The following is a 19,112-nucleotide window of genomic DNA, read 5'->3' on the forward strand; positions in this document are numbered from 1 at the left end:
TAGATACTACACTTTGATCTTGTCACCCCCGTGCCGCCGAAGCGGGGGGGGGGTTCGTAGGACCTGGGTTTATTTATTTGCTTCCCCACTGAGCAAATTAGGCACAAGGCCGTTTTTTAATGTGGAAAGAGAGGGAGGGGGGAGGGAAAGGGGGATCCTGCTCCCGAGAGGTGGGAAATGGGAGCTGGATAGTAACTGTGGTTGTAGGGTGATCCCTACCTTGACCAAGTTCAGATATGTGGGGTTACCCCCACATATGGTCTTTGCTAGTCATAGCTGGTCTTTGCTAGTCTTGTTAAAGAGCATCTCTCCCCCCCTCTCTGGCTTTCTTACTCTTTCTATTTTCTCTCTCTGTGTCTCTATTAGAGAATAGAGAGAGAGAGAGGGAGAGGGAGAGAGAGAGAGAGAGAGGTGAATAACGTGGACAGTGGACACGTTTGCAAAAGAAGGGTCAGCTGACCAGATGACGTGGTATCATGTGATGAGGTTAGCTGATTCTTTCTTGGCAGTTGGGTTTTCGGGTGTTGAATAAGACAGACGGCTTTTCAGCTGTCACCCCCCCTGGGCTGGGGAGGACGCTGACGTGTATCATCAAACAAGCAAGGTTCACCTCCATTCTGTGTCGACCTTTGGAAGGTGAATAAAAACTATAAAACCATTTCATCGTCTTGGAGTGAATTCTTCATCCAACAGGCCAGCTCCCCTCCAAGAGACAATGAAAACCAGAGGAACAACAGACGACACATGAATAAAGGTATGTTAAAAAATACATGTACACAACCACACATCCACGAAGACATGAACAATAAGGTTAGAAACTAGACGATCACGTACACGAATCTCCTTGACAAAATCTCCTTTATGACTCCCCCGAATATATAACATATTCGTTTTGGTGCTCGTGACTAAGTCGCATCACCGATGCGATAATCGAACCTGTGTTTAAGAAAATACAACGTGGAAGCATGGAGATTTAGTGTCAAGAAAAAAGAAATAGACTAAAAAAAAAAGAAAAAAAAAAGGACAAGAAAAAACAATAAAATGTATGGAAAAAAAAAGAAAAAGAAAGAACAGTAAAAAAAAAAAAATAGAAATCAACACACACACAACGTAGGGTCCATTAAAACACTAGGCGAATTAGAAAAATAATTAAGAAAACAAAAAAAGAAAAAAAAAGAAAAGCAATACACACGTACAACCTTTTCACGAAGAAAGAAAAGGAAGACATACAGACACACAGATGTAAAACTTTATATATAGAAAATAGTTAAAAAAAAATATTTATCGTATTGGGAATTAGCTCGATATGAACGAAGAAAAATATCACTTAATGTCAAAATTAGAAGGGAAAACGAAAAATGACCTTATTTTGTAAATTTTTAACAACGGCCAGTGAGAAAACCAAAAAGAAACGAGCCTTACCACAAAGATAAACATGTCAATCAAAAATATGTGTTATGAATATTTCGTGTCATTTTTAAATTGTGAACAATATGTACTTTTGATGAAAAACAATGGATAGGTTCTGAAATGTGATTTTTTTTTTCCTTTTTTTTTCACTAATTGAACGATTTTATTTCTTAGGAATTTTTTTTTTCTTACATGGACAATTTTAGTTCCATCGAGTTGTCTGAGACTTTATAAGTGAGTCGTTTTATTTTATTTTAGAAACGACTGTATTTTAATTGTAAATGTCTAGGTATTTTTTTGTAAACGACTGTGGTTTTTCTTTAATTTTGAATTATGTGGAATGGTAAAAGATGATGCACTATGCAGCCGACCTACTTGCTGACGTGGACAAAATTTTGTTGTTTGGATTTTTGTTATTGCTAAGATGGGACTTTGTGATTGCTTATAGGATATTTTTGTATTTTTTTTAATTTATTATCTTTATGTAATTGATGTGTTCTAAAATGGTATTGTGCAGGATTTTCTTACTCTGTGACATGTATTTTTTTTTCGCAGAATGGGGAGGTGGAATCTTGCTTGTGGGGTCTATGGAAAGAAGGATTAATAAAAGAAAAAATGTGTTTTTAATTAATTAAATAGTAATAATAAAATAGGGAGAAAGAAATAAGATTTAAACAGTGTAATAAATGATTTAAAAAAAAAAAAAAGTTTCGGAAGAGTCAAAGGTTCAGTCGGTATTAATTTCAATTTTCGAAAAGTAGAATAAATGTTCTATTCGACATGAGTGACGTTTTGACCACATAAGTAAGGGAGAAAAAAAGGATAAATATAGGGTTAAATAAACTATATGAAGAAATGAAAGAAAAAAGTGGGGCGTGAATGGAATTTAATTTCTGTGGCAAGCATGTTAGAATTTTGGAGAGGTGTTGAATTACATGGGTAGTTATTAATTTCATTATTCTCGGGAAATGATTCGAATTTTATTTTTTTTTATGATGATTTCTGTTGATTTCGAGTAGAATCAACATGGAGCAAGTTTGAGTACTTCATGTGTGGAAATCCGATGTTTTCCGTGAAGCTATGTGTCTTCAAGGCAGGTTGCGCTTACCGACTTTGGAAAAAAAAAAGAAAGTTTTTTCTGACATAGCAGTGAACGGAATGTATTCTGTCCAGCGTGAGCGGATCTAGTTGTAATCAACTTCAGGGAGCAAATGAAATGCCCTCTGACATGGTGTAAGGGGCAGAGGGGGTGCAATGGCTGACGTGGCCATTATGTTACGAATCGCTCAAGAGAAGATGAATGAAATATGTATGCAAGTACTTAGGAAAATAAAATGTTACCATATTGTGAATTAAAGGTACCAAAATTAAAAAAAAAACATGCTGGGTGAATTTAATTGGTATTATTAAATTAAATTATTTTGGAATAGATTTGGTTGGTTTAGTTATATTTTAGGGACGTTTAGCGCGTAGTTGCATTTTTTTTTCATGAGAATTACAAGGCGATTAGGCTGTAGAAAGCAGTTTTTTCTGTTGTTTTAATTTTTTTTATAAGCCACGGTATTGTCACAAATTAGAAAATTTGGCAGGGGAAATACTATTTTAGAGTAATGAGAACCCTGTTAAAACAATACTAGTGGTTCCAGTGAGTTGGAAGATGCCACGTAGGCCCAAGCAACGGCAATAAGTCTTGTCCAACAAAAGTCTGGCGTGCGAGGTCGCGATAATTCCTCAGGGTACGGAGCGACTGGACAGTCGGTACCAAGCCTAATCACGGGGAGATAGAAGAAAGGGAAAGATGCAGATTACGTAAGGGACAAGATAGAGCCTTATTATTTTTTTTATTTTTTTAGAGGAATGTGTGAGGGATATCTGGGTTGGAATCTTGGGACTTGCTGGGAATGCGGAAAAATCACAAAGGGAAAACTACTTAGTAAGAAATCGATGGCGCATTAGTTAGGGAGTGATGATTCCGTATCTTGTCGGGTTCCAGGAACTCAAACAGGCTCCGAGTGAATCAGTGTGAAGGCGTATCTTGACTTAGACCAACCAAGGGAGTTAGTAGAAGAGCTTTGTGAAGTCCCGAAGTAGTAGATTGAATAGAACAAAGCTCCAGTAATAGGACCACTCAGAGAAAGACGTCAGGGCATTACAGTAAAGGAAAAAAAAACTGGGACTTAGGCCTATGCTGAAAGTCGAGAACGCGAGTGGGATGGTTGGGTCGGTAGAGCATCAGACTTTTAATCTGAGGGTCTGGGGTTCGAGTCCCCATACGATAAAGCTACCACCAACATGGAGCATCCGACGTTCTGGTCGTAATTGCGATATGCTGGCCCCATTTCGAAAAAGTGATCGAAAATGGAGTCTCCATTTGTTTGGCCAAGTGGTCCAAATAAAGAGCAGAGTCAGTGGAAAATATCCAACAATGCGACCGCCTAGACAAGATGTATATCTGCAAAGCTGTATCTTTGTCTAACTTGGAAGCAAGTTAATGTCTAGGAGGGACTTTTGAGAAGCAGCAGAAGGGTTGATAGTGTTGTAGAAGAGTACTGGTGCCTGATCTTTCTTGGAAAAGGGGTGAGTCCGGAAAGTGAAAAAATAAAGATGTACTTCGGACATAATTATTTTTTTTAGTTAGTTAGTTATTAAAAATGTATGGCTTGCCATACATTTTGATAAAAAAGGGGTGGAGGAATGTTAAAGAGCATCTCTCCCCCCCTCTCTGGCTTTCTTACTCTTTCTATTTTCTCTCTCTGTGTCTCTATTAGAGAATAGAGAGAGAGAGAGGGAGAGGGAGAGAGAGAGAGAGAGAGGTGAATAACGTGGACAGTGGACACGTTTGCAAAAGAAGGGTCAGCTGACCAGATGACGTGGTATCATGTGATGAGGTTAGCTGATTCTTTCTTGGCAGTTGGGTTTTCGGGTGTTGAATAAGACAGACGGCTTTTCAGCTGTCACCCCCCCTGGGCTGGGGAGGACGCTGACGTGTATCATCAAACAAGCAAGGTTCACCTCCATTCTGTGTCGACCTTTGGAAGGTGAATAAAAACTATAAAACCATTTCATCGTCTTGGAGTGAATTCTTCATCCAACAGGCCAGCTCCCCTCCAAGAGACAATGAAAACCAGAGGAACAACAGACGACACATGAATAAAGGTATGTTAAAAAATACATGTACACAACCACACATCCACGAAGACATGAACAATAAGGTTAGAAACTAGACGATCACGTACACGAATCTCCTTGACAAAATCTCCTTTATGACTCCCCCGAATATATAACAGTCTTAGCTTTGCAGTATCTGTCGGAACAGATGGTATTTATTTGCTCCCCCACCGAGCAAATTAGGCACAAGGCCGTTTTTTAATGTGAGGTGTGAAGGGAGGGGGAAGGGAAAAAGGGGACCAGCTCCCGAGAGGTGGGAAATGGGAGCTGGTTAATGGTCAGGCATGTGGGGTTTCCCCCACATCTGGTCTTTGCTAGTCATAGCTAGTCATAGCTTGTAGTATCTGCCGGAACAGATGGTATTTATTTGCTCCCCCACTGAGCAAATTAGGCACAAGGCCGTTTTTAATGTGAGGTAAAAACCAGCTCCCCTAAAAGTAGGCAAAAAGGGGGCACTCGTGTTACCAAAAATAATAATTGTCCCAGTATAGAGGGTTTCCCCTCCATTGACTGGTACAAATTATCTTAAGTGCAGCATCTGCAGGAACAGATAGTACACTTTGATCTTGTCACCCCCGTGCCGCCAAAGCGGGGGGGAAGGGGGGTGGTTCGTGGGACCTGGGTTTATTTATTTGCTTCCCCACTGAGCAAATTAGGCACAAGGCCGTTTTTTTAATGTGGAGATGGAGGGAGGGGGGAGGGAAAGGGGGATCCTGCTCCCGAGAGGTGGGAAATGGGAGCTGGATAGTAACTGTGGTCGTAGGGTGATCCCTACCTTGACCAAGTTCAGATATGTGGGGTTACCCCCACATATGGTCTTTGCTAGTCATAGCTGGTCTTTGCTAGTCTTAGCTTTGCAGTATCTGTCGGAACAGATACTAAACTTTGAGATATTAAATCTTTTATTCATGTTAAAAAATACATTCAAAATTAACGTTGAACAAAAAACTTAGGCACATGGCCAACTCAAAAAGGGGGAATTTTGGGGGTCGTTGGTCATCCTTGTCACTCCAGAACTAAACAAAGTCAAAAGTTTCTCCCAGCTAGTATCTTCTTTCACCATAATACCGCATTCACCCTTTCATATTGGGGGACGTCCTAGTAACTCCCAATTTTTAAAACATTTTTTATTGACGTGTAAAAACAAAAAAGATAACAATAAAATGGTAACAATAATTCATTTGTGTCGAGGGCGGGGGAAGAAAAAACAAAAGGTGATTAGTAGGACCCTCCCAACCCCGTCTAGTTGATAGACTGCCCGTTCCACTAGGTTTGTAAAAGTAACCTCGCTTCTGCGGGTCAGTCTCTAGGTGGGGATGCCCTCTAGATGGAGGTGAATGGAGAAAAGAAAATTTTTGTGGGTAAGGGATGGAGGTTAGTTTGTATTTCTTTTTCTCCAAGATGGGTAAAATTTAGAGGAAGGGGTGAAAACAAAAATTGCAGGTAAGAGGGGATGGGGATCTTGGAGGCTTCCTAGTCGGGGAGGGATGGAACACACACTCAGCTAGCTGAGAGACTACCTGTTTAATTTTACTTTACAGAACTGCGCGTTCCACACCTAGGCGGGGAACACGTATTCAAATTTGGCTCCTCTTCGTACACACAGACTTGCCACATGTATCCATCTTCTGTCAAATGCCGCGCGATGCAGCCTTCTTCTATCACATCTGATCTTCACCCGTAGTTGGTGTTTAAAGAACGCGATCAGATCTTGATCAGAAAAAGACAACACCCCCCGGCAACCTTGCAGACGTGACGTCCAAATCACCATTCTCGCCACGGCCAGGATCGTAATGTAGACCATTTGTCTTTCCCGGTCCCACGGCGGCCTCACGTTGTCCACAACATTGGATACAGTAATTGGGCGAGGATGCTCAGGATTGATAGGAGCCGTCACTCCGCTGACATACGACCAGTACTGGCGGAGTTCGCGGCAATCGAAGAAAGCGTGATCTGTAGTTTCTACGGCCGTTGTCCCACAACGGGGACAATCAGGCGACTCCAAAAACCCGGAACTGCATTGTATGTTGTTGAGTGGAAGTGCATTTCGGGCCAATCGCCAGGTCAGAGAGAACTCCGAATTGTTCAGATGACTCGAACCTGGCGCCCAGCTCCACGCGGAGCAGATCTCACTCTGCTGCCACCCCAAACGCGCACATAGCGGGTCGTCAGCGACCCCCTTCACTAGATCCCTGTGGAGTTCCCTACGGGTAGCAGTCACAAGGTCACTGGACCTTGGTAGTCGTTTTAGCGCGGCTCGGCACTCTTTCATGTAGGCAGATTCTCCCCGCGGCCTGCGACGGCTATCGATGGAAGGGTCGAGAACGAGGTCGGGGAAGGCGGCAGTAACCACGGGGTGCCACGGTTGGTCATCCTGCATATAGTGGCTCAGGAAGGCCAGCCTCTCAGCATCTCGATGACACTTCAAGTCCGGCATTCCCAAGCCTCCCTCACACGGACGTTGAATACAGACCTGTCTGCTCACCCAGTGTCTTCCTCTGTCCCAAAGGAGCGAGGACAAGAGTTCGACAAGAGCTTTTAGGTGTTGTGCAGGCAGGGAAAGTACGGCCAGTCGGTAAAGGATGAGAGGAAAGACGTAAGTGGCGCACGCCTCAGCTCTACCCTTTAAGGAAAGTTTCCTAGGAAGCCACGAATTGACTGCAGCCTCCACCTTTGACCGTACTCCAACCAATTCTTGTCAAGCTGGAGACCCGGTCCGAAACACACGCCGAGGATCCGGACTGGGCCATCTGTCCAGCTGAAGGGCGCAGGGAGGTTTGCGTTGCCACTCCATGCGCCCAACCGCAGTCCTACCGACTTGTTGCGGTTTATCTTGGCCCCCGTGATTCTTTCGTACAATGTGAGTGCCTCCGACACGACCTCAATGTCTCTGAAGCCCGACACGAAGACCGTGACATCATCGGCGAACGCGGATACCTTGGCAGCTGAGCCGCCAGGCAGAGCCATTCCGCGCAGGGCCGAATTTGCCTCCCCATGTCTCAGCTTGCGGAGAAGAGGCTCCAAAGCCAGGACATAAAGCAGGGGCGACAGTGGACAACCCTGACGAACCGACCGAGAGATAACAAAGGGTTTCGAGCGCTTTCCGTTCACTTGCACGACAGCCATGGGCTGTCGATACATTATGGAGATCCACTTGCAAAAGTCCGGTTTAAAACCGGCGGCCTCTAAGACAGATGCCAGGAAACGATGGTCGACCCTATCGAAAGCTTTGGACTGATCAGCGCGGCTTCCGTGTCGTCATCTATTCCCCCCTCTAGGATCGTGTGGATCAGGTGCAAGTTGTTCTGAATCGATCTCCCCTTCACAGCGTAGTTCTGTTCCGGTTCAACCAACTCGTCGATAACAACCTGCAGCCGATTCGACAGGACCTTGGCCAAAATCTTCAACTCTGTGTTTAGCAGAGTTATGGGCCTGTAGTCGTCTAATTCTTCCCCTCCATGCCCGTCACCTTTCTTCAGCAATGTGATCACTCCCTTGGTCACCTGCCCGTGGATGGATCCCTGAGCAAATCAATGGTTGAACATATCCGTCAGAAGAGGCAGAAACATGGGCGACAGCATCAAGTACAGTTCGTATGGCAGACCATCAAGTCCTGGCGATTTGTCACAGCTGACCTGCTTCAGCGCAGTAAAGACCTCCCGCTCCGTCACCCGGCCCTCGCAACTAGCCGCTCTAGCCGCCTCGAGGCGGGGAGAGTCGGCCAAATAGTCGCTAAACTCAAGGATTTGTCCGAGCCACGCCTAGAAACCTCACGGTGCACGTCTGCATCAGAATTGACTACTTCGTTGCCTATCTTTCTAAGCCTAGCTCTAACTACTTGGCCTTCGTAACGCTCGCTAGTCTCGCGTAGAAGGTCCTGCTTAGCTAGTTCCTGACTAACCCTATCACCCTCCCCCGTAGCCTGGGCTAGTTTCTGCTCTAGCTTCTTCTTCGTCTTGGCCTTATCTAGTGCGAGGCGCTGGGCATACTTGTCGGAGAAGCTTCTGATCTTGGCTTTGAGACCTAACCACCACTTACTCCCGGTAACCGCCCCCACTAGTGCCTTTTTAATCAATTCTCTTAACTGATCTTGGAAGTCTTGTATCTCCAGAAGGGAGGTGTTTAACTTCCAGTACTCCGCTAACTTAGGCCTATTTCCTAGCTTCAGCCGGGCCATAACTAATTTATGGTCCGTCTGGCCTAGCCAAGTGAAAGTGGGACAAGATAAGAAGTCTACTTCGCCTCTCCTAACTAACATCCTGTCCAAATAGGTATTTGGATAGGAGGAAACGCTATTGGTCCACGTCCACATCTCCCGCCCCGGATGCTCGAACCGAAACCTGTCGACCAGACCGCATCTAGCCATCAGATCAGCCAGGCTGGACTCGCACCTCTCCGATCCTTTAGCATCGCCTCCTACCTTATCTATCTCGGGGTCTAAGATGGCGTTCCAATCTCCTATTAGCACTACCCACTTCCGACAATCTACAAACGCGTCAAGCTGACTGAAGAATGAGACCCTCTCACGAGCGGTGCTGGGCGCATGAACCGCGATCACCCGAAACACAGAATCTTTTACGGCAACATCGGCCACAACCAGCCTGCCCACCGCATCTCTATGGACAACGTCGACCGTCGTCGACAGGGTACGTTTAACCAGCACGGAAACTCCCTTCCCCCGCGGGCTGCCATATGCTGAGAAAACCTCAAAATCTCTGGCCAGCACCTGACAGTCCACAGAGGAAACGAAATGCGTCTCCTGAATCGCAGCCACATCCACTCCCAGGGACAAGAGGTCGTGCCGGAGGCGAGCCGCCCGGCCTGGTGATCTCAAGCCCCTCGCATTCAACTAGCAAAATTCAAAGCCATGGTACCTACCTTAGGGTGTGTCACACTCAGCTCCAAAGTCAGCTGGGGAGAGGACGCCGACGTTATGTGCCATGCTCAAGGTGGTCAGGTTTTTCATATCCTGACCTTCTCTCGCAATGCCGCCGACGTCCAAAGGATAAATTAATTTTATGGCCCTGTAGAGTGACGGATGGACCAACACGGGGACCCTTCCCTTGCATTGTTTTGACAGTTCATCAAGAGAAGGGTCATTTTTTTTCACCAGTTCAATTCCCGGAAACGCCCCTTCAGCGGCCTGCAGCCTTGTCCACAAGTTGGTCTTGCAGGCCTCTGGAGTTCTGACAAAAGTTATTAGGAGTGGGGCGTCCGGGAAATTTGAGGGGATATTTACATCTTTCCCCTCTATCTGTTTGTAATCGAGCAGAGGTTTTAAGTTTTTCCTCTGCCGATGGGAAATGTCTGTGGCCACAGATAGAGGGTCTACATTACATAGTTCCTCAGGGGCAAGGACCTTTGGTCTGCAAGAGGCAGAGGAGTCTCTCCTCTCCCTCGGTTCATTCTTTTCATTTTCTTTTTGGGGTAGTGGCTCAGTTTGCCTTGGTGTGGGGACGGGCGTTTGTGTGGTGCCTGGTGTTGGTGTTGGTGTTGGTGTGGTGTCTGGTGTTGGTGCGGTGTTTGGTGTTGGTGCGGTGTCTGGTGTTGGTGTTGGTGTTGGTGCGGTGTCTGATGTTGGTGTGGTGTCTGGTGTTGGTGCGGTGTCTGGTGTTGGTGCGGTGTCTGGTGTTGTTGCAGTGTGTGGTTTGGGGGTGGAAGTGGATTTTGTTGTTAGGGGTGGTGTATGTTCACAGGGAGTGGGGGCCACCTTTTCTTCCTCTTTTCTTCTTTTGTTTTTCTTTTTCATTCTTTCGAATGAACCGGGGAGAGGTGAGGTTGAGTTCCTCTCCCTCTCACTTGCGGATTCATCCTCAGAGGAGCAGTCTTTTCTCCGCTTGATCCCCGTCTCGATTGGTGTGGGGACCGTTGGTTGTGTCTGCTCCTCTATTTGCTGCTGCAGCTGTTTTTGCTGTTGCTGCTCTCGCTGGTGTCGTTGCTGCTGCTGCTTCTGCTGTACTTGCTGATTTTGCTGCTGCAGTAGTTGTTGCTGCAGTTGTTTCCGCGGCATTGGTTGCGGTGGCTGTTGTTGTTGCTGCATTTGCAGAGGCTCCTGCCTCGATTTTTGGGCTGGTGGTGGGACGGTGGCAGAAGGGATTATGTGTTTCCGCTTTTGTCTCACTACCGTGCTCCATTCTTCCCCCTTGGCCTCCTGGGTGGTTTGGGTTTTCCTTGGAGCTGGGGTTGGTGCTGCAGTTGCAGGGGTTGTTGCCGCCTGTTTTGGTGCGGGCGTTGTCTCAGGGGTTGTGACCGCCTTTTGGGTTGTTAGATTAGGGGTTACCCTTTGGGGGCAACTCCTAGCCATATGGCCCTGCTTTTGGCAGAACCAACAGTGTGGACGACGGCCCTCCACCACTACCGTTATGCTGGCGTCTTTGTATGTTAGCAGCGGTGGTATTGCTCGAACACCCTCTCTCTTCAGCCTCATTGCTATTGTGTAGCAGCCCAGGTGAGTCCCAGTTTTTGACCGTACTGGGGTCACCTGTTCTACCTCACCGTACTGGCTGAAGAGGCATCCTAATACTTCCGCAGGTATTTGGGTTGGCACATTAAATACCTGCACCCGAGTCCTTCTCTTGCCCTGGTATTCAGGAATTAGTTTGACTCTCCCATGCTTTATTTCTTGGAGGGAGAGTCTCTCCGCATCATCCTTGGTGGGTAGGAGGATGTCCCACACAGCGAAGTTCCTCTGGTACAGATATAGTACTGGGATGTTAAGTTTGTGGAGGAGCCCCGCCATGTTTTCCTTCTTCATCCCTAGGAGGCGGTTTTCCGGTATATCGGAAATGGCAAAGGACAGGACTCTGCCCTCAATCGCCTCCCAGGCACCTGGTATGGGTTTTATATCTGCCCCCTCTATGTATTGTCTGTACTTTGTCAGGTACAGGTCTCTATACTCTTGAGGGGACAGTTGTTTTTCTACGGTCTTCCCCCACGCAGACCCTCTTGTTGGTGTTGGTATGGGGTCTTTAGTGGGGTTAGACCGTTTTTGGTCTTTTATGGAGGTCGCCCCTGCCTGTTTATTGGTGACGCTTCCTGCCTCTCCAGATGTCTTGGTCAGTCCTTTTGTGGGAGTGTCACATTTTTGGGCGGCGGCTCCCTTTTTAGTGTATTTTTCGGGAGCAGCTTCCCGTTTTGGGGAGTCGGCCTCTTGGGGAGCATGATCTTTTTTGTTTACTTTGAGGCCATCTGCCCCTTCCTCGTTTGTGAGGTCCAGGCGGTATGCCCCCTCATTTTCTTGATCTGCTCCCCTTTTGGGAGAGCAGCCCTCATGGGGAGCGCTGTCCCCTTTATTGTCCTTTTGGTCTGGCACCTCCTCCTTTTTGTGGTTGGAGTGAGATGCTACGACCGATTTTGGTTTTGCTCCCCTTTGGGGGAGTCGCCCTCGGGGGGAGCTGTTGTTAAATTTTCCCCCTTCTGGGGAGCGTCCAATGGTGTCATACCCGGGCGGTACGCCCCATCAGCAGTTTTTTCTCCTGTTGGGGATTCGTCCTCTTGGGGAGCAGTAGCCCCCTGGCTGGGGGTATCTATATTGGTGGGCCCCTGGCTGAGGGTATCCATATTGGTGGCCCCCGGGCTGGGGGTGTCCGTTTTGGGTCCCTCTTTTAAAAAATTCACCGAAAAAAGTGACGTGGAATCAGCGTCCAAAGTGGGGAGCCGACTTTGGCGCCAAAAAGAGGTGGCGCCAAGAGGGGAGATAGAACTGAGAGAGGGAGTGGGAAGTTAGTGGAGGGAAGAGAGAAGGTGTTTCCGACCTCCCTCGCGGGAAGGTCGTAAATTATCAGCTCGGATCCCCCCCCCCGTGGGGGAGGGGGGGGAGAGCAGAGAAAGACAGACAAAGTCGGGGTGCGGACAGAACGCGACCCAAAAAGCTTGTCAGGTGTTCCGGGCACGAGAATGTGTCGCCAGAACAGCACTGCCTCGCATGATGTAGGTATCAGAACAGATACTACACTTTGAGATATTAAATCTTTTATTCATGTTAAAAAAATACAGAAAAAAAAAATCAACGATGAACAAAAAACTTAGGCACATGATCTTGTCACCCCCGTGCCGCCGAAGCGGTTGGGGGTTCGTGGTTGCGAGATTGGTCTCCTTTACTCGAACTTCGTATTGATAAATCCTGTTGGCAGGCGCAGTGGAGGGAGATGTGTCGTCTCTTGGTGTGATGTTATACCAGTAGACAGCCTCCTGTATGGGACAACACATTCTAGCCGCTATTCGTTTCACTGTACGGTGACATCGCTCCGCTATGCCATTCCCGGCTGGAGCGTATGCACAACGGAATCGCAAGTGAACTTCCCATTTACGTGCAAATGCTTGGAACATATTGCTGCAGAAAGCTGTGTCATTGTCTAAAAGGAGTTCATGCGGCGCGCCACGCTCGAGGAACACTGCCTCCAACTGATGAATCACGCTTGCCGAGTCCTGCCTTGCCAATTTCCTCCAAATGGAGAAACGCGATGGACCACAGTCTGTTAAAGTTAAAAAATGGAAGGTGCCATAATGCGTGATATCCATTCCAATTCTCTGCCAATTCTCGTTAACTTCCAGCTTTCTTTTTTCCCACCTGACTGGCGCTGGGTCAATGGACTGACATTCCTCGCATTTCTGTATGACCGTTCTGACAGTTGCTTTTGTCGTGGTTGGACATCTTCTCCTGACAAAGTAGGTAGTGCGTCGCACCCCCGGATGTCCACTATCTTTGTGAATAGCCATGATTTGACTCTCATCCAGCTCCTCTGTGTGGACCGCGCCTATCACTGGGTCAAGACCGTTTTTCTTTTTCATTGCCTCAAACCACCGCTGTGGCACTCGTGTCAGTCGGTCAGCAATGTTTCGTGCTGATGGAACCAGCGTCACATCCACTGTCATCCCGTACTCTTTCACGAGCTCCTTAAGAGTGCTTAATCGCCTCCTAATAAGCATCTCGCTTGCTGCTTTGGTGCGTACTCGCGCCTTTCCAGTTAGCGTGTCCAAGACCCAATGGTATACGCAAACAGAATCTGTCTTTATGTGTAGCACCTTGCTCTGCCATTGGAGAGCCAAATTGATGCCTTTCAATACGGCATCCAGTTCAGCCAAGTTGATATGTTGAGAGTCATCTTCAGGTTGCAGCCAACATGCATCTTCCAACACAGTTTCACACATCTCCAAGGCTGCCCCAATTGCTAGGGAGCTAGCATCGACCCATACATTCAGCACTTTGCCGTCCACACACCAATTTCCCTGTGCGGGATCGTTCTGCTGCGCAGATTTTAAGGTTTCGAACATCATACGATGTAGTACGGCATCCCTTGCTTCATCATCCGATCCCTTCGTTACCAAACTTACTCTCCTTCTGAGTATTCCGCAAGCCACACGAAGCCAACCGCACACCGGAAAGTGCCCGACAAGTCGACCACACAGGGAAAAGATTGTTCGTCGCGTAACAATACTGGGAGCCTCCGGAATTGCATTTCCTCGCTTCCACCACAGTTCATTGCATTCCATCCTGACTACCAATCCCAGCACCCGTGCACCGTCCTTCAACTGCTCCGGGTTCTTGCACTCCAACCCAAACTGTGCGAGGTGTTCTCTCACACGGGTCGCGGGCACCACGTCTTCATTGACAAAAATGTCATCAATGTAAGCAGATGCTGCGCGGCTTATAACTTCTTCCTGAGATAGTACTTCGCTGACAATTGCTCTCATTATCAAGGGAGCCACATTCAAACCAAACCCCAGACGGGTCAGACAGTATTTTTTCCCATCGATTTCCACAGTCTGGTATGGCCACAGTGTCTCATGAACCCGGATTTGTAGGTATGCTCTTCTGAGGTCCAGTAGAGACACGGTAGCACCTTTTTGTCTCCACTCACGCAGCTTAGCCGCACAAACATCTGCGTTGGCCGTAAATGCGTCTACGTAATGATTTAGCTCCCGGTAGTCCATCACCGGGCGCACTTTGGCTTTGTTCTGCTGTATCACAGCCATCAGGGGAATTAGACCTTTGGGGGTCCCAATTTAACCTCTGGGTATGGCACGAGCCAACCATTATCTATCCAGGTGTGGAGCTCCTGCGTGTATTCTTCACGAATTTCTGCTGGCACTGGGTACTCTGACACTCGATTATGCAGCCTTTCAGGGGGGTGGTCCACAGACCATTTCCACGATGCGGTCCACGTTCGGTTTTGATGGTCAAAGGTAGCAGTGAAATCTGGTTCATCGATAGAAATGGCTGCGCATTTAATACTTTTCCTGGCGCCCAGCCGCACTGATCCTGTAAGCTTGACAACGACACCTCCTAGAGCTTTTATGGCGTCGATCCCTAAAAGCAAGTTAAATCCCAGTGGCTTGCCATGCACCACCAACACATCGACTCTGGCAGACACACCTTCATCAGTGGATACAGAGACCGTTCCAACACCGCAGCACGCATGGGACATTCCACCAATTGTGTTGACATTTAAGGTTGTTTTTCTCCAAGACCGGCACCGGTCTGCATGTAGAATGGTCCTGGAGCATCCTGTATCAATAAGCGCCAAACATCGCGTCCCGTCAACATGGATGCTTATCACCGGGAGCGTCGTGTTCACATCTTGGTTGGGAAGGAGACTGGCGCTTATGCGTCATCCCCTAGCTCGTTTCCCGAGCAGTTCCGAGCCCAGTGTCCACTCTCACCGCAACGGTAACACCGTGTTCCACGTTTTCGACAGTCCCTTGCAAGGTGGCCTTTAACACTGCATTTGAAACAGGTCACGTTAACAGGATTATTCTGGGCCCTGTTGTTGGGTGAGCGTGTGGCCGCAACCACATCCTGATTTTGTTCGCCAGTCGTCATCAAAATTCTCGCTCTCGACATTAGCTCCCCCATGGTCAGGGCTTTGATGTTCGGCACCTGTTGAAGAGCAATTGAGATGGTGTCAGGGAATCCAGTTACAAAAATTAATTTTGTGAGTTTCTCTAAGCTTTCTCCTGTGAATCCGGACAATCCAACCAACTGCCTGATTTTGTTGGCGTACACATCCACACGTTCACCAGCCCATCTAACCATTGTTATTTTTCTATATGCTGCAAACGCGTCATCAGTAAATGCCTCCTTTAATCGAGCCTCAATCTGGTCGATTTTCTTTTGATCGTCCTCCTCCATTTCCATGTAGAGGGCCAGCGCATCGCCTTTCAGGTATAAAGGTAGCAGACTCGCTACGTCATCCACCTACTGAAGTTGTGCGACAAGTCTCACTTTTTTCAGCCACGCTACAACGTCTCCCTCGCCAGAGAACGGCTTGATAATATCACTGCTTATCCGCACCTTCGCCATATTCGTGCCGAAATAGCTTGAAACAAAAATGTAGTAGGCAAAAAAAAAAAAAATGTTCTGTCAGCAACAGTACAACTTCAAAATAGTCAATATCGCCCACCTCCAGAAGAGAGGGAATTCCTGTCCGTGATAACCGTGGTAAAAAAAAAGACACACTCCAATCGCCAGAAACACCCACACACACAATTTGCAGGACACTGCCGACTCGTCTCTAGCCTCCTGCTTTTATAGTGGCCGGGAATTATCCATTTGCATAATCACATGAGAAAGAAACGTGATTTTCCGAGAGTTGCATGGGGTAAACGCTAATAAAAATCCCTGGACGCCATCTTGGAATTCTCTTTTTCCCCCCAACCGGTGATACAACAGACGTACCCGAGGTAAGCTCCTTTTCCCCTCATTTTAGTTATTGCTACTTCTGCTACAGAAATGTTTAATAATTTGGTATTTTTTAAAGTTTGTTGCTTGCTTTTGAGTTTTTTTTTATATATATATAAGATTACTCATGCAGAGAGTGATCCGTGCTGAAATAATGTTATTATTTACAAAGTCATTCTTAACATGGGGAGGTAAGGATGTTTTGTACCTATTCTGTACTTTAACCTTACAATTGAATAAATAAAAAAAACACATCGTAAAACGTTATTTAAACGTGGAAATATGATTTAAAAAATAGCGCGGCTCTCTGCATTAGCACCATTTTTATTTATTGTTGTTGTTTCACGAATTTTCGGCCAACTCTGGCCTTCATGAAAAGAAGTCCTTTTATAAATGTTCAGTAACTTGTTCCTTTTATTATTCTTAAAGAGTAAAACTTTTCTTATTCATGAAAGGAGTTAAGTCTACATAAATAAATAAATGTTTGTACACGTGACAAATTATCAATAAATGGTTTAGTTACTTTTTTAAAAAAATGTTTGTAAAAGTGCGAAAGGCGACGTTACGTTGTTGTACAAACATTACCCCCATGCTTAATTTCTATACTTATAGGTTTTTGGAATTTTTTTTCACTGGATTATTATTGATTGGACACTAATTAAACAGATTATTAAAAAAAATGTAAGAAAGAAATCATTATTTCGACATTTGAAAGTGGTGCTCACTTTTTAGTTACAACGTTCTGATAAATCAGTCACCCATTTTATAAGCAATAAAAACGCGGTATATCAAAACCATAGAAAGTAAAATAATGAGTCTCTACCGCATTTGTAAGTCAGAAATATATTTGTTTCTCAAAGAAAAAAAATAGAGAGAACAGGACTTTTTTTTTATTGTTTTCATGAAAATAAAGTTTCGAGATTTTTAATTATTTTTTTTTTACTTATTTAGTCAGTTTGTGTTTTTTTTTTAATTGTTTTTGTGAAAAGTGAGTTTTTTTTCAAAACTTTTGGTTTGTTTCTTTTTAATTTTTTTAAAGTATTATAAATTTCACTAACATGCTGGAGAAATGTTTAATAATTTGGTATTTTTTTAGATTAGGTCCACCTCCACAATTTTCCTTTCAATGACGACATTTATAGGTTTCCGAGTATGCTGAACACGCAAATTGCATTGAAATTTTGCGGAAATAAATAGTTGTATTATGCATTGTATTCTTCGGCGGCCATCTTTTTACGTGCACACGCGCCATAAACAAATACACACACGTAAAAAGATGGCCGCCAAAGATTACAATGCATAATACAACTTTTTATATCTTAATAACTACTTATTTCTGCAAAATTCCGATGCAATTTTCGTATTCAGCATAGTCGAAAACAATTTCAAATCGTCATTTAAAAGAAAATTGAGGAGGTGGACCTAATCTAAAAATTCACCAATAATTTTTAATCCCGTACGCCTCCCGATACATTGCTTCGTCAACATGCGACCATTTTATATCTCCTGAAGATACTTCCGTATTTAGAAAAAAAAAATAAATAAATAAATAAAAAGTGACCGATTTACCAGAACGTGGTAACTAAAAAGTGAGTATCCCTTTCAAATGCTGAAATGATTTTTTTTTTCAATTTTTTTTCATAATCTGGTTAGTGTTCAATCAATAATAATCCAGTGAAAAAATTTCAAAAAACCTATCAGTATAGAAACTCCACCACGTAAGTAAATAAATAAAAAATGTTACGTGCGCATGCGTTAGCCTTGACTAGGGGGTACTAAGGGAACGACCATTAAATAATTCTGCGGGTCGCCATGGAACTCAACGCCCAAGGAGTATCAAAATAGTTTTCATGATATGAAGAAATTTTTTTTCTTAAAAGTGGGTGATCACTTTTCCATCTAAATTTAACTTAAAATGAGCACCCACTTTCTGGCCACCTGAGGAAGGGGCATTTATTTTCGTGTTTATTGGCTTAAAGGTTTTTTTTTACAAGGCAGTTTGGTACGCGAATGCATATTTAACAGTTTTCGTTTATGCTCACGCATAGCATAAACAAAGGCTACGTCTGTGAAATGGAAAATAGTCCCAGAGTTCAGGGGTTAATACCATGCAAAAGAAATCAAACAAAAAGACTTTTAAGCCAAGAAACACACAGAAAGAAAAAAAAATAGCATCCATTTTTTTTCTATCGAATTCATTTGCTGTTTTTATTGAAAACTATTTTCCCCCGGATTTTTGATATAATTTTCCATTAAGGGCTGTGCGTCTCACGTTCGTAAATAACGACATTTTTTTGTAGATTTTGGTGTGCTAAAAACGAATCTGCAAACCGTTTCCGTCACAAAAAATAGTTTTTATATGAAGAAATCACTTTTTCGAAAAAGTGGCGATCACTTTTCCATGTAAATTTAACTTAAAATGAGCACCCACTTTCTAGCCACCTGGGAGAGGGGGGATTTTTTCCCATGTTTATTGGCTAAATAGCTTTCGTTTATGCTTACGCATAGCGTAAACGAAGGCTACGGCTGTTAAATGGAAAATAGTCCCAGAGTTCAGGGGTTATTAGCATGCAAAAGAAATCAAACAAAAAACTTTTTAGCCAAGAAACAGAAAAATGCCCCTCTCTCAGGTGGCCAGAAAGTGGGTGCTCATTCTAAGTTAAATTTACATTGAAAAGTGATCACCCCTTTTTCGAAAAAGTAATTTCATGAATGTCATGAAAACTTTTTTTTGCTACGTAAACGGTTTGCAGATTCGTTTTTAGCACACCGAAATCTACAATAAAATAGTTCATGCAATTGATTGTATTGAAACGGGCCTTAAAGTAAAATAATACCGGATTTTTTTGAGCAG

General features: G+C 44.9%; 1 long non-coding RNA gene across 1 annotated transcript; it reads left to right on the forward strand.

Annotated features, from left to right (window-relative positions):
- The first annotated feature begins 312 nt into the window (after positions 1-312).
- On the forward strand, positions 313-4,470 carry LOC145287832 (uncharacterized). The gene is made up of 2 exons (XR_013869205.1): positions 313-3,897; positions 3,930-4,470. It is a non-coding gene; the product is annotated as an uncharacterized LOC145287832 (long non-coding RNA).
- The last annotated feature ends 14,642 nt before the right edge of the window (positions 4,471-19,112 follow it).

The sequence above is a fragment of the Euprymna scolopes genome, chromosome 11, assembly GCF_053919585.1.
Source record: "Euprymna scolopes isolate OS-2025 chromosome 11, ASM5391958v1, whole genome shotgun sequence".
Lineage (NCBI taxonomy): Eukaryota > Metazoa > Mollusca > Cephalopoda > Sepiida > Sepiolidae > Euprymna > Euprymna scolopes.